Source organism: Antennarius striatus, chromosome 22 (assembly GCF_040054535.1).
Source record: "Antennarius striatus isolate MH-2024 chromosome 22, ASM4005453v1, whole genome shotgun sequence".
Taxonomy (NCBI): Eukaryota; Metazoa; Chordata; class Actinopteri; order Lophiiformes; family Antennariidae; genus Antennarius; species Antennarius striatus.
This window is the reverse complement of record NC_090797.1, coordinates 15567323-15581847: the sequence shown is the minus strand read 5'-3', so window position 1 is coordinate 15581847 and position 14525 is coordinate 15567323. Positions and strand designations below refer to the sequence as shown.

Here is a 14525-nt window from a genome sequence, read left to right as displayed (position 1 = left end):
TCCCTGAGGAAAAGACAGGAGACAGAGCTGGAGGTAGCAGAGATGAAGATGCTGAGGTTCTCTCTGGGAGTGACCAGGATGGATAGGATCAGGAATGAGTCCATCAGAGGGACAGCACATGTTAGAGGTTCTGGAGATAAAGTCAGAGAGGCCAGACTGAGATGGTTTGGACATGTCCAGAGGAGAGATAGTGAATATATTGGTAGAAGGATGCTGAGTTCTGAACTGCCAGGCAGGAGGCCTAGAGGAAGACCAAAGAGGAGGTTTATGGATGTAGTGAAAGAGGACATGAAGGTAGTTGGCGTGAGAGAAGAGGATGAGAAGACAGGGTTAGATGGAGGCAACTGATTCGCTGTGGCGACCCCTGAAGGGAAAAGCCGAAAGAAAAAGAGGACTTTCAACCAGGGCTAGTGAATAGAGCTTAAAGGGTGCCTTTTTGTTAAATTCAATCTGTTCCACACAGTATAGTCACAATAAATAGTTTTATCCAAACTTGTCTTTGCTCTCAATTTGAATGCCAGCTAAAAACTTGTCTTGGTCTGTTAGTCAACACTAATAACTCACTCTCTACTTTTCTTTTCGTTGGTCCACTCATTTTTATAGAAGAGCTTAGAGAGCAAAGCAAAAAGTCAAGAAGACGCCATAGTCTACTACAGTCACTGTCTTTGGAGAGCGCCATCTAGTGAACGGACACAGTGTTTGCAGAACGTCAGTAAATGTAACAGTAAATGGTCAATTTGGCGGGTCAAATTTGTCCATGTCTCTTCTAGGGTGAATCTAATGGAATATAAATGTAATTTTTTTTTTCAGTTTTCAACCCTAAATGATAATAAAACCCAGCAGAGACAAGAATCAACCACTGTTCATATAGTGCAGTGAGAAACAAACCAAAAACCAGCAACTAGCAATCATTAATAATCAGTTCAGCTATTTACAGATGGTAATGGGGAGCAAACCAGCCGTTACACTCACTGTTACACCAGCAATACCAAAAATACCTTTTCAAAATAAATAATTTACATGTTTCATCCAAAGGGAATGAAACGTGTTCTCTTTTGAATAAACAGTTCAGTTCAATTTGAATTTGAGTGAAAAAGAGGATTCCTCCTCTGCGTGATGAAAACACACCTCCTCTACCAAAGCAAAGTTCAAGTGAGGATGAGGACGAAGCAGCGGCAGCATTACATTTTCTGATCTGAGTGCACATCATCAGATAAAATGTCTTTTCCCTAGACAGTCTTTGAGGCTCTACTTTCTGTTTGACTGTTAAGGCAGAGGCAGCAGGGACAGAACAGGAAGTGCTTTCCTTTTCTGCTTCCTCCTTTACGAACGCGCTTAATGGGTGACCTGTGAGGGACTTTTTGGGTGACGTTTATGTCGTTGACATATGCTGATTGAGGAGACAGGCAGCACAGGTTTACTTGAGGGAAAGGTTGAAGATCATTTACAGTACATTTTTATAATCTTCAAAGCAGGTAAGAGTAAACACAAGTCATAGAAACCAAAGACTAAGAGTGCTAAGATCAGAATGTCCACTGACCAGTGCCAGTGGTCAGCGCCGCCCTCAGCAGTGAGCGTTTACTGACGTCACTGGTGATCAGCAGGGTGTCGACATGGACCTGACCAAAGTGGGTCTCTGGAGGGTGGACCTGTGGACGTACAAGATGATATAAACCAGTCAGAAACAGGTGCAGGCTGCAGGCCTGCAGCTGAGGTGAGGGAGAAGAACATAAGGATCTAACTATGACTGAGAGGCTCTGGGTTGTGAGGCAGGAAGGGCTGCTGGAGGTTCACCATGTTCACCTGAGAACAACATGAGAACATCAAAACTACAACAAAGCTACAACGTCACACACAACGTATGAAAGACATGAGATCCTGAAGAATATGAAGGAGCTGTGACACAAACTGAACTTATCCTTCAACACGGTGGTACGCGTCAACTGCTTTATAGTGATAGTGGGGACAGCAGCGTTGTAGAAGGGGACAGCTGAAGGGTGCAATGATGTGTGGTGAGGTTCATGGCTCGTGAGGCCCTGATTTCATCATAATTAGATTTAAAGAAATATAAACCTACAGCTTCCCATGGGCTCTCCATGTGTGGGAGGGGCCATAGGGGTTGGGTGCACTGCGAGCTATGCAGTGGCTGAAGGCGGGGACCTTGGCGATCCGACCCCCGGCTACAGAAGCTGGCTCTTGGGACGTGGAATGTCACCTCTCTGGCAGGGAAGGAGCCTGAGCTGGTGTGTGAGATCGAGAAGTTCAAACTAGATATAGTCGGGCTCACCTCCACACACAGCTTGGGCTCTGGTACCAGTTCTCTCGAGAGGGGTTGGACTCTTTTCCACTCTGGAGGTGCCCATGGTGAGAGACGCCGAGCAGGTGTGGGTATACTTATGGCCCTCCGGCTTGGCGCCTGTATATTGGGATTCACCCCGGTGGACTAGAGGGTAGCCTCCCTCCGCTTTCGGGTGGGGGGATGGATCTTGAATGTTGTTTGTGCTTATGCACCAAACAGCAGTTCCGAGTACCCACCCTTTTTGGAGTCCCTGGAAGGGGTGCTGGAGAGCTCTCCCACTGGGGACTCCATCGTTCTGCTGGGGGACTTCAATGCTCACGTGGGCAATGACAGTGAGACCTGGAAGGGCGTGATTGGGAGGAACGGCCCCCCGGATCAGAACCCGAGTGGTGTTCTGTTATTGGACTTCTGTGCTTGTCACGGACTGTCCGTAACAAACACCATGTTCAGACATAAGGGTGTCCGTATGTACACTTGGCACCAGGACACCCTAGACTGCACTTGTGGTCGTGTCATCGGACTTGCGGCTGCATGTCTTGAACACTCGGGTGAAGAGAAGGGCGGAGCTGTCAACTGATCACCACCTGGTCGTGTGTTGGCTCCGATGGTGGGGGACCCAACCTGGCAGACCCAAACATATTGTGAGGGTCTGCTGGGAATGCCTGGCAGAATCCCGTCAGAAGGAGTTTCAACTCCCACCTCCGGCAGAACTTCACCCACGTCCCAGGTGAGGCGGGGGACATTGAGTCTGAGTGGACCATGTTCCACACCTCCATTGTCGAGGCGGCCGACAGCAGCTGTAGCCGTAAGGTGGTCGGTGCCTGTCGTGACGACAACCCCAGAACCCGTTGGTGGACATCGGCGGTAAGGGATGCCGTCAAGCTGAAGAAGGAGTCCTATCAGGCCTTTTTGGCCTGTGGGACTCCTGAGGCAGCTGATGGGTACTGGCTAGCCAAGCGGAATGCAGCTTTGGTGGTTGCTAAGGCAAAAACTCGCATGGGAGGAGTTTGGTGAGGCCTTGGAGGACGACTTCCAGACAGCTTCGAGGAAATTCTGGTCCACCATCAGGCGTCTCAGGAGGCGGAAGCAGTGCAGCATCAACACTGTGTATAGTGGGGATGGGGTGCTGCTGACCTCAACTTGGGACATTGTGACTCGGTGGGGAGAATACTTCGAAGACCTCCTCAATTCCACCGACACGCCTTCCCATGAGGAAGCAGAGTCTGGGTTCTCTAAGGCGGGCTCTCCTATCTCTGGGGCTGAGGTCACGGAGGTAGTTAAAAAGCTTCTCGGTGGCAGGGCCCTGGGAGTGGATGAGATCCACCCGGAGTTCCTAAAGGCTCTGGATGTTGTGGGGCTGTCCTGGTTGACACGCCTCTGCAACATCGGGGACATCGGGGACAGTGCCTCTGGATTGGAAGAGGCACTGTCTGGATGGAGTGGTGGTCCCCCTTTTTAAGAAGGGGGACCGGAGGGGGTGTTCTTACTATAGGGGGATCACACTCCTCAGCCTCCCTGGCAAGGTCTATACAGAGTTTCTGGAGAGGAGGGTTCGTCGGGAACCCTCCTCTCCAGAACGCCTGGTCGCCAGGAAGGGGTGGAGTCTTTTGTGCTGGGATGTTGTTGTCTGCCACAAAGCACGTAAAGAAGTCATTCAGCGGATTCAGCAGAGTGGTGGAGCTGTCGCAGAACTGTGGAAGTTGGCTTGTAGTCCATAATGAACTGAATCTCCCGCCACAAATTCCTGGTGTCTCTGCTGTCGCTGAAGTGGGTGGCGATTCTCCTGGAGTACTGTCTCTTGGACACTCGTATGCCTCGTGACAGGTTGGCTCTCGCTGTCCTCAGGCCCACCTCGTCCCCAGCTCTGAGAAGGTTCTGGTGACCGTGACATCATCCATGCATTTCCTCATGTATGCAGTGACGGTCTCCGTGTACTCCTGGAGGTCTGTGGTGTTGTTGTGGGTGGCTGCATCTTTGGATACGCTCCAGTCTGTGGTGGAGAAGCAGTTTTGGAGTGCCTCTGACGACCCATCAGGCCACACCCGTATCTGCCTTTTCAAAGGTCTGACGACTCTGACGAGCGGTCTGTATGCCGGCGTTAGCATAACAGTGGTGTGGTCTGATGCCCCAAGGTGGGGGAGAGCAGGGGCTTTATAGGCATCTTTATGTGTCGTGTCAACATTGTCCAGGATGTTAGCTCCTCTGGTGAAAAAGTGGTGGGTGGGACAACGGCCCACCTGAGTGGGAAGGACTTCTAACGACCCTCATTGTGTTGGGGGTTTGTGGGGGCGACTTTCTGCCCCAGCAGGACTATAAGTGTCTGGACTCAGTCGCAGTGAGTCACAACTGAAGGAGTCCTGACGTGGATGACTGAGACCTGCAGACATGTCTTCAACCAGCCTGAAGTAAGTTCTCCTCATTCTGCTTTGCTCTTCTTGACCTGCCTTTACCTGGAGGACTCCACACACTTTACTCTGACTCAGTGCTTTAGTTTGGAGTCATGGTCATCTTTATGTTGGAGGATGAAGTCCAACCCAGACTGCTTAGGCTCAACAGATCAGAGTGTGTTTCCTATGAGTCTTAGCGTCCTGCTCATTCATTGAAGTGTCTTTTGGAACAGATGGGTTAGCAGTTAGCAGTAGCATCTTCACACTGTTAGTACTGACTCTATTGTTGTGTTATTGCTGGAAGATTTTTAGAGTAATCTTTCTCATCCCAGCACTGTCTCCTGTGCTCATGGATATGTTTGGTCCTGACTTCTTATAACTAAATGGTATGAGAACCAAGACGAGGAGCACTGGGCACAGAATTTAGGGTGAAGCGGGGAAAGGTTTCTAAAATGTTCTCACCATTAACTAAAAATCTCAAAATGCTTTGTGTTCATACTGACCCTGACACCAGTGGTGTGGAGCAGCAGTTTCAGATCTATGTAGCTCTTTTAGGCTCTTTTGGTAAAACGGTTGATGTTTTTTCCCTGTTCTGTTTGTATGTAGGGAGGGTAATGGGTTTCCATCCCTCTACCTTTTGTTTATATGTGAGGGGTGGGGGGAATACGGTGGGTTTCTATCACCCTACCTTTCTGTTTTAACATGGTAACTTGCGTGTCCTCAGGTTTGAACACTACAAACTACCCAAAAGCGAGGAGCGGCCGACCCCCCAGACACTGATGCCTCCCCCCACTTCCCTGCTCGACCCATCAGAACTGGATCCCAGTGGGTCAACACCCGGCTCATGGGTTCAAGACTGGTTCAACGCGGCCGATTTTGTTTCAGGACAGCCGTACTGTGGACGGGGTGAGTGATCCGCGTGGTGTGTTGGGGAGAAGCACTAGATCCCACCTACGTCCCCTTGTGAGGAGACTTAGGGCTGTGGATATTTTCTAAGGTGGGGGTTGGGCTGTTGTTCATTTTGGTATTTGGTAAAACTGTTGTTTTGTTCACCCATTGACAAGCAAGTGGACAACTGTGAACTTGTGTCATCTGAGATTACAAACAGTTGAAGGAAACTGTAGTCCGATCAGGTTGTAGGCGTGTGGGTACCATGGTAACAGTATTTTGATGTTTTGATGTTGTGGGTCGTCTGCAGCTGATCCTGAGAACAAGGAGCTGAGGAAGCAGCTTTGCTTCTATGCCGCTATTGGAAAGTGCCGCTATGGAATCAACTGTGCCTATCTCCATGGCGACGTTTGTAACATGTGTGAGCTCCAGGTGCTCCACCCCACCGACATCAGTCAGCGCTCAGAGCACACCAAGGTAACGACCTGCTCACACACTACACGAGCTGTCACACACACTCCTTTGACATGGTGGTAACATACACACACTTCCTGCACCTGTCCACAGGCGTGCATGGAGGCCCACGAGAAGGACATGGAGCTCTCGTTCGCCATCCAGCGCAGCGAGTACATGATGTGTCGTATGTGCATTGAAGTGGTGTTGGAGAAGGCCAACCCCAGTGAGCGGCGCTTCGGCATCCTGGTCAACTGCAGCCACTGCTACTGCCTGAAGTGCATCAGGACGTGGAGGAGGGCCATGTGCGATATCACCAAGTGAGTCGTCAGTGTGTGATGGGTAGTGGGGGGGGGGGGTCGTTGAAATTTGTGTTTCACCTTTGTATACTAATGAGGGTCATTAGTATACAAAGGTGAAACTTGTATTTCAACGACCCCCCTTTGACACACCCAACAATTGTTGAGGGGCCAGATGGGTTTCAACGACGGTCGTCTGAATGTGCATAGCCCTGACCACACCCCACAGGGTTAATAAGCTGGACAACACCAGCCACCTTCAGAAATGAACAAGTCTCTTGGATGAGAGATGAAACGTCTTCAAGAACTTTCTTAACGTCCAGTGGATCGACTTTAACAGCTTTGGATAACAAATATTTATTCATCTTTCTTCTTCATGAAAGCATCAAAAATGTTACCTAAATATGTTTCAGAGGTACTTTGAATGAGGTTGTAGCGATAAGTGTTCCATCACATTGATTAATCGTCTGTAAACCAACCAGAAACATTTTTTAATTCACCTTTTCTCACCAAACATCTCCTGAGACTGTTTTTAATCTCCTTCAGAGGAGCTTCTTCCTGAACGTTCCCTGTTTCAGATGGTAAAACCATTTTTCTACTTATTTCCAGTTGCTGCCCCAAGTGTGGAATAACATCCAACTTTGTCATCCCGAGTGAGTTCTGGGTGGAAGATGAGGACGACAAGCAGAAGCTCATCCAGAAATACAAGGACGGCATGCGGTAAGTGGGCCGGACTAGAAACGGGTAAGGGGTGGGGCTACACTAGTGGGTGGGGCTATACTAGTAGATCTGCAGGAGAACATCTGGGCTGTGGAGTGGGCGGTGTTGTCTGATGTGTCTGAATCCCTGACAGTCTTCTCGGTCTCCTTCAGGAACAAGCCGTGTCGGTACTTTGATGAGGGGCGTGGCACATGTCCCTTTGGCGCCATCTGCTTCTATAAACACGCCTTTCCTGGTGGACGACTGTTGGAGGCCCAGCCCCCGCGCCGACAGCCAGGATCCAATGACAGGAACAGGGTAAGGGGCCACCAGTCCACTGGTTCTGTTGAAGGTCTGCCAAGAACAGCAGCATGTCCACAGCAGCGCCCTCTGCTGGCTGAGTGGAAGCACTGATCAGTGGAAACCATCGTTTGGAGACATTTGGAGTCTGATTTTTGCAAACCTGCATCACTGGATGAAGGCTGATGTGTTTGTGTGTGTGTGTGTGTGTGTGTGTGTGTGTGTGTGTGTGTGTGTCCAGCAGAACTCCAGGACTCCGCTGTGGAACATCTTTGAGGAGCAGGAGAGCACAGACTCCTTCGACAACGATGAGGAGGAGATGGTGCCGTTCGAGCTGAGGGAGATGCTTCTGAGGCTGCTGGACGAAGACGAGGTCCTGGCAGGCCATCAATAAATGAACTTATGAAATATAAAATGAAGAAAAAAAGTCCCACAAGCCATTGTGCTCATGCTAAACATTACCTTGACATCTATTGTTGGTCTTTCTGGTGCGTTTCATGTAGGAGGTATAATTCTAAAATGACAAAAATAAGTCAATATAATATTTAACAAATTAATTTTTTTCAAATATTGCTAATAAACAAAACCCACAAGTTTCTTTGTGGGTTTTGGTGTGACTCTTTTATCACTGACAGCTGTTAGCACTTCCTGTTAGCCTGACGATCACTCTGACATTTACTGTCAAACTGTAAGGTTTTACTCCTGAAGGCTGGATCTTCAGTTTTCTTTATTAAAGCTGCTCATAGCCATTATTTTGTACTGATGTGTCCTCCCTTCATCACCTTCATCCAAGTGTCCCGTGTGTGTGTGTGTGTGTGTGTGTGTGTGTGTTTCATTAATGGTTAAGAGCCTGTTGGATCACAAGCTGTCTGTCAAAGTGGGTGAACGGATGGATGGATGAGAGACGGATGTCCTTATGTCAGACAGCTGTTGAGATACTTCTTGTAGCTAGCATGAACAGCTAGCCTTAGCCTCCCTCCAATGAAGGTGAGGTCTAGAATGTGGTGGCGCCCTCTAGTGGCATAAAAACAGCTTTGAACCCCCGACCCCTGATGCCTTAGTCGCTGGTCTCACCACAGTTTTGTACACCTTTCCTTTCATTTTAGCTGAAACTCTTCTATCACACATCACACCTGACACTTTCCTCCACCCGTTCCATCCTGCCTGGACACGCTTCTTCACCTCTTTTCCACACTCTCCATTGCTCTGGACTGTTGACCCTAAGTACTTCAAATCCTCCACCTTCTTGATCTCTTCTCCCTGTAACCTCACTCTTCCACTTGGGTCCCTCTCATTCACACACATGTACTCTGTCTTACTGCGGCTAACCTTCATTCCTCTCCTTTCCAGGACAAACCTCCACCTCTCTAGTTTCTCCTCCACCTGTTCCCTGCTCTCACTGCAGATCATTATTAATTAATTCATTAGCATTAATCATTAGTAATTTATTTAAAAACCAAAACCAAAATAAAAACAGTGGAAAAACAAAATAAAAGTAATAACATACCCAATAGACAATAAAATAATAAATTCCTGCTCGTTAAATATAAATTTTGCTCAACAGCTTAAACAAATGTGTGAATGGAGTATATGCCAGTCTTACTGGTGGCTGTCCATAGTCAGACATCAAACCACTCATGATATGAAAGTTCTTGAATCAAGGTGAGGACTCCGGGGTTCACATGAAGGCGAGATGTTTTTGTCTTCTCTCGTGCCCTTCTCCGGGTGGATGGAGAAAAAACACCTGTGGAAACACAAGACAGATGACTCCATTAATAGTAAAATATTTTCACATTAACAAAACTATATAAATGTAGCTATATAAATCTAATCCATCATTATTATTATTATTATTATTATATAAAACTATTGATGTATTATATGGTACAATATCATGAAATTTTAGCAACTTTGACTGCGTAAACAGGTTATGAGTATGTTCAAGAAAACCAACCTTGTGAATGTTCCACACTGCTCGTTTCTGTAGTATGATCAGAGGATTAATTGTGTTCTGATAAGTATTCCCCCAAACTTCAACACAATATGTAAAGTACGGGAGGACCAAGGTGCAGTATAAAGTATGGAGTGCATTTCCATCAAGGTATAGTTTTGCTTTATTTATAATTGAGAGGGTTTGGTATATTTTTGTTTTTATGTGTCTGACATGGGGTTCAGATCAATGAAGAGACCAACTGCATACTTTTTCTGCTCCAGTGGGGTGTGCTCTTGATACTCACACGTTCCCAGTTCTATTTGTTGATGCTGTAGGATCTTCTGTAACATGTCCATGTCCATATTGATGCTTGGTGTAGTCTGTGTTCTTGGTGTGTTTGGCATTGTGATGATGAGGAGTCACAAGCTGCATCAATGTCGATACTGTTCAAGGTCTTCTATGCTCTTCACCACCAAGACTTCTGCTGCCTCCGTGACCCATTTAGTTTGATGAAGATCTTACAGTTTGTTACCCAGGTTTGTTGAATCTCGCCTTGTTTTTTCAGTTGTCCTGCGATCCTTGTGATGTCAGCATTTTTCTTTGTCAAGTGCTCGTTTATGAATACATTTGTGCCCTTTAGCTTGCGCCCCTGTTTCAGCAGTGCCATTTTCTTTTTCCGATTAGTAAACCTTCTGATGAGCGCTGACGGTCTCTCGTTCTTTACTGGTAGTGGGCGACACGCCTCGATGTGCTCCCGGTCCAACTCTATCCCCTTGCTCTGGAGATAGGAAGCCACCTGTTGCTCCACCGATGGTGTCTCCTGCTCGCTGGGCTCCCCGCTGTCCGCGGCCACTGCACGAGCTTATGAGGGAGGCCTGATGTTGATGCCGGTGATGACCACATCATTGATGCGGGAGTATTGCTCCAGCTCATCCAATCACCGCTCGAGATCCACAATTCGCTTCTCCTTCTCCGCGTTCTGGAGGCATAGTAGTTTCACCTCCTCCAGGAGCCCAAGAAGCTGCTCCTGTTTTGTTCTGACCTCCTCCAGGAGCCCCAGAAGCTGCTCCTGTTGTGTTCTGACCTCCTCCAGGAGCCCCAGAAGCTGCTCCTGTTGTGTTCTGACCTCCTCCAGGAGCCCCAGAAGCTGCTCCTGTTGTGTTCTGACCTCCTCCAGGAGCCCCAGAAGCTGCTCCTGTTGTGTTCTGACCTCCTCCAGGAGCCCCAGAAGCTGCTCCTGTTGTGTTCTGACCTCCTCCAGGAGCCCCAGAAGCTGCTCCTGTTGTGTTCTGACCTCCTCCAGGAGCCCCAGAAGCTGCTCCTGTTGTGTTCTGACCTCCTCCAGGAGCCCCAGAAGCTGCTCCTGTTGTGTTCTGACCGCAGTCACATCGCTGCACAGAATATTGAGAGTTTTATCTCCTCGAACTCTTCTGGTGTCGGGCTTTTCCTTGGTGGGGGCATTCCGGTAGTTTGTGAACTAAAGCATCCAGTGGCAGGGGATGCTCCAGTCTGTTTGTCAGGGCGTTTGCGTTCCCTGGCTCAGGCTCCAGCTTGCAGCACCGACCGAGACAAACAACAAAAGTCCACAGCGAAACACCCAGAAAAAACAGTCAGGCACAGTCAGGACTGTATGTATAAAGAACAAGAATTGTATTAAGAGTCCATTTACCACAAAAAAACGTATTCAACGAGCAGCCACCTACAGCTACAACACTTCCTCTTCCTCTACAACACTTCCTCTTCCTCTACAACACTTCCTCTTATCTTGCCAGGGGGGCATCATACAAGTCTTAAAACAGCTTTTGAGAAAAGAGTGAAATTGTAAAAATAGAAATATTTTTTAGAAATTTCAAATCATCAGCTACATTAAATTGTAAAATTACCAGATGATTTGAAATTCACTCGGGGTGTGATCCAAATTTGTGTTTCCTTTGAATTGTGTAGAAAACAGCAGAACACATCCCCATGTCCTGACCGTGGTGTTCTGGTTGGCGAGGGATGGGCCCTCCTGTGGCAGCCGGAGCCCACTGACAAGGACAACAGTTTTACGAGAGGCAGGGAGGCATGTTATTTTGAAAACAAGGGTAACATTCCATTCAGGAACATGCCAACTCAAAGTAGAGAGGAACATTTCACCAGTGGGCCTTAAGCTGAGGAGAAATGTTAAAGCAAACACAAAATAAGCCATCAACCACAAAGGTCGCAGCTAGTCAACAAGCTCTGTGGCATGTAAAAGAGGGAGTGTTAAAAACTGAAGAGGTTGGAGAAACAGATGATGCACGTCAAACTTTATTTGAAATAAAAACAGCAATAATAGAGAGAGAGGGAAAGACAGAAGAGATAGAGAGAATGTTGCATGTGATGTAGAGACTGAGAAAGGAACTAGAAGAAGTCAGACAAGGAAGAGAAGCAGAAGTTGTAAGTGAGAGAGAGAGAGAGGATATCAGCAGTCCCTGATGGAAGGTCATGAGAGTGATAGAAAGTTGATAAAGAAGACAGTGGAGGATGTTGAAGAAAGAGCAAAGTAGGGACAAAGGAGACAGAGATGTTGCCACTTCTATGAAAAATACCAAAATAAATTTACTGATTTAGAAACTGACTTATGAAAAATACAGTTGCAGTTCGCTCAAGCTCAACTGTCAATTAACAAGACTAAAACCAAGACACAAAGGACCCCTTGTCCCAAACTGGGCAGGAAGATGTGCACTTGTGTGTCTCATTTCTCCCATACAGATTTACAATGTGTCCAAGGCTGAGGTGAGGACATGGTCACACCTGAGCTCATACACCACGATGTTGGAGGACAGTCCAGTCTACACAGATGCTATTGGCATCCCACGTGGAGCTCCAGACGAGTATAAATTGACAAATCACGTTGCAGGTGAGAATGAATGGTACATTGAGTCAGCAGCGCACCCTTGTGACAAAGGGGAGGAAAAAGATACCCCGCCACACATGCGCAGTGGTAAGACTTATCGTCAGATGCCCCTGAGAATCGATTAGCAAGATGATTTGAGAGAATATAAACCATTTATTTACTGATGTCAAAGGCATGGCTAAAAAATTACCCCCCCTGTCTCAGGGAGCGGATCAATAGCTTGAACACACATTAGCCCAAACTTCAGACCAAAATGTAGCAGTAGGAGAGGTGTGGCAATTGTTATCTACTGGCACTAGCCCCTATGACAGTTTCAGCTGTCAGAACCGCAGCAGGTCTGAGTGGTGCAGGAACAGAGAGACCGTTCAGACCGTTCTCCAAAGCCTTGTTTAACGTGCTGAGAGACCAGTTTCCAACACCCCGTGGAAACACCCCCACCTCGTTCCCATGGGATGGTAAGGAGGAACCATTGGTGTATTCCTACAACAGCCTGGCCAAATGGTCAGTGGCAACGGGAGCACATCCCTCTAACAATGAGGTAACTGAGACACTTTAGAACAGCTCTCTTGAATGGTTTCACGGCTGATGTAAAAAGACAACAGAATAAAGATAAAGGAACACTTTTGGGGATGAGGAAAAACAATACACTGTTGAGAAATTTAAACTTGAAGCTCGCCTGCAAAACAAGAAACTTGTCGGTGTTGTGAACTTGAACTCTAAAATAACTTTAAGATAATTAATAATTTAAGACTTAAAGAATAACAATGGCATTTCAAAAGTAGATACAGCAACTCTTTTTAGAGTTTCAACAAACGCTAAAATAAATCTAATATTAACAGTCGGACCCAGTCCACTTAAACTGAATTAAACCATGTCACGACCCGGACTTGAACTGGGGTTGCTGCAGCCACAACACAGAGTACTAACCTCTATACGATCACAGCTGACGTGTGGAAAACGGAACCGGAATATTTGTGGGGTGAAAAAAATAAAAACAACGCGATCAGTTCATAAGCCTCCGGGGCCCTGCGTAAAGTCTTCTCCTGCGCATCCCAAAGATTCTCAGAGGGGTTAAGGTCTGGGCTCTTTGGGGGCCAATCTGGGATCAAAAACGATGTCCCATGGTCCCTGAAGCCCTCTGTAAAGATATGAGCTGAATAAATCCTGATATAGTCGCCTTGGAATATGAGAGAGTCTTCAGGGAAGAAAAATCCATAGATGGACAGATGTGGTCATTCAGTAGGTCTGCAGATGACGTCATTTGATGGGTACATGACGTCGCTGCACCTCGAGTTGAACCTATCATAACACCGTCCCTCAGTGCGGGGACTTTTTTAGTCAATTTACATTAAAAGCTGCCGTGACCCGGATTCGAACCGGGGTTGCTGCGGCCACAACGCAGAGTACTAACCTCTATACGATCACGGCCGATGCAAAAACAAAACTGGAAAACAGTTAAAAAATAATTTTTGGGAGGGTGAGAGTAAAATACACACCAGCAAGTAACACCGCAGCAACCACTTTGTTGTGGTTTCTGCAGCCACAACACAGAGTACTAACCACTATACAACCACGGCTGACGAATAAAGAAGACAGAAACCCACGTGGATCTGGACCCATCAGACCACATGACCACTGCTCCAGAGTCCAGTCTACACGTTCCAGAACAAACTGAAGACCCCCCTTTTTAGTTCAGCCTCCTTCATGAGTGTTTTTCTTCAGAATAATCAGCTGTAAATTCACTTTGTTATCCTTGTTTTTAACTTTTTTTTTTTTTTTTTTAGCATGGAATGTAGCCGCAAGAGGACACAAGCCAGTGTCTTATTGTGCCGGTCCCAAGCCTGGATAAATACAGAGGGTTGCGTCAGGAAGGGCATCCGGCGTTAAACTTTTGCCAAATCAAAGATGCAAATCAAACCTATGACTTCCATACCGGATCGGTCGAGGCCCGGGTTAACAACGACCGCCATCGGCGCTGTTGACCTAAAGGGCGCCGGTGGAAATTAGATTACTGTTGGTCGAAGAAGGAGAGGAGGAAAGTGTGCTCGCATAATACAGAGAAGAGGAGCGTCAAGAGAAAAGGACTGAGAGTAGGGACGTTGAATGTTGGAACTATGACAGGAAAAGGTAGAGAGTTGGTTGACATGATGCAGAGGAGGAAGGTAGACATACTGTGTGTCCAGGAGACCAGGTGGAAAGGTAGTGTAATGGAAATTTGTATTGTGTGTGTCCTGATTTGACTCTTATCATGTCATTACTGAGAACTTGCTTCAAAACCTCTCCATATAACTGAACACAGAGAGGTCACAGCAGGTCACAGCCTATTAAACCATATGGGGAGCTGAGATGCTGTAAACCCAGTACCCCTCACAAAGGAGAACCGATGGAG

At 47.2% G+C, this 14525-nt stretch overlaps 1 non-coding gene and 1 pseudogene across 1 annotated transcript; one reads left to right on the top strand and one right to left on the bottom strand.

Moving 5' to 3' along the window:
* Window positions 1-1613: 1613 nt before the first annotated feature.
* Window positions 1614-7719, top strand: LOC137589722 (probable E3 ubiquitin-protein ligase makorin-1; annotated as a pseudogene).
* A 5773-nt stretch (window positions 7720-13492) lies between these two features.
* Window positions 13493-13564, bottom strand: trnah-gug (transfer RNA histidin (anticodon GUG)). The gene has a single exon. It is a non-coding gene; the product is annotated as a tRNA-His (tRNA).
* Between the last annotated feature and the right edge of the window lie 961 nt (window positions 13565-14525).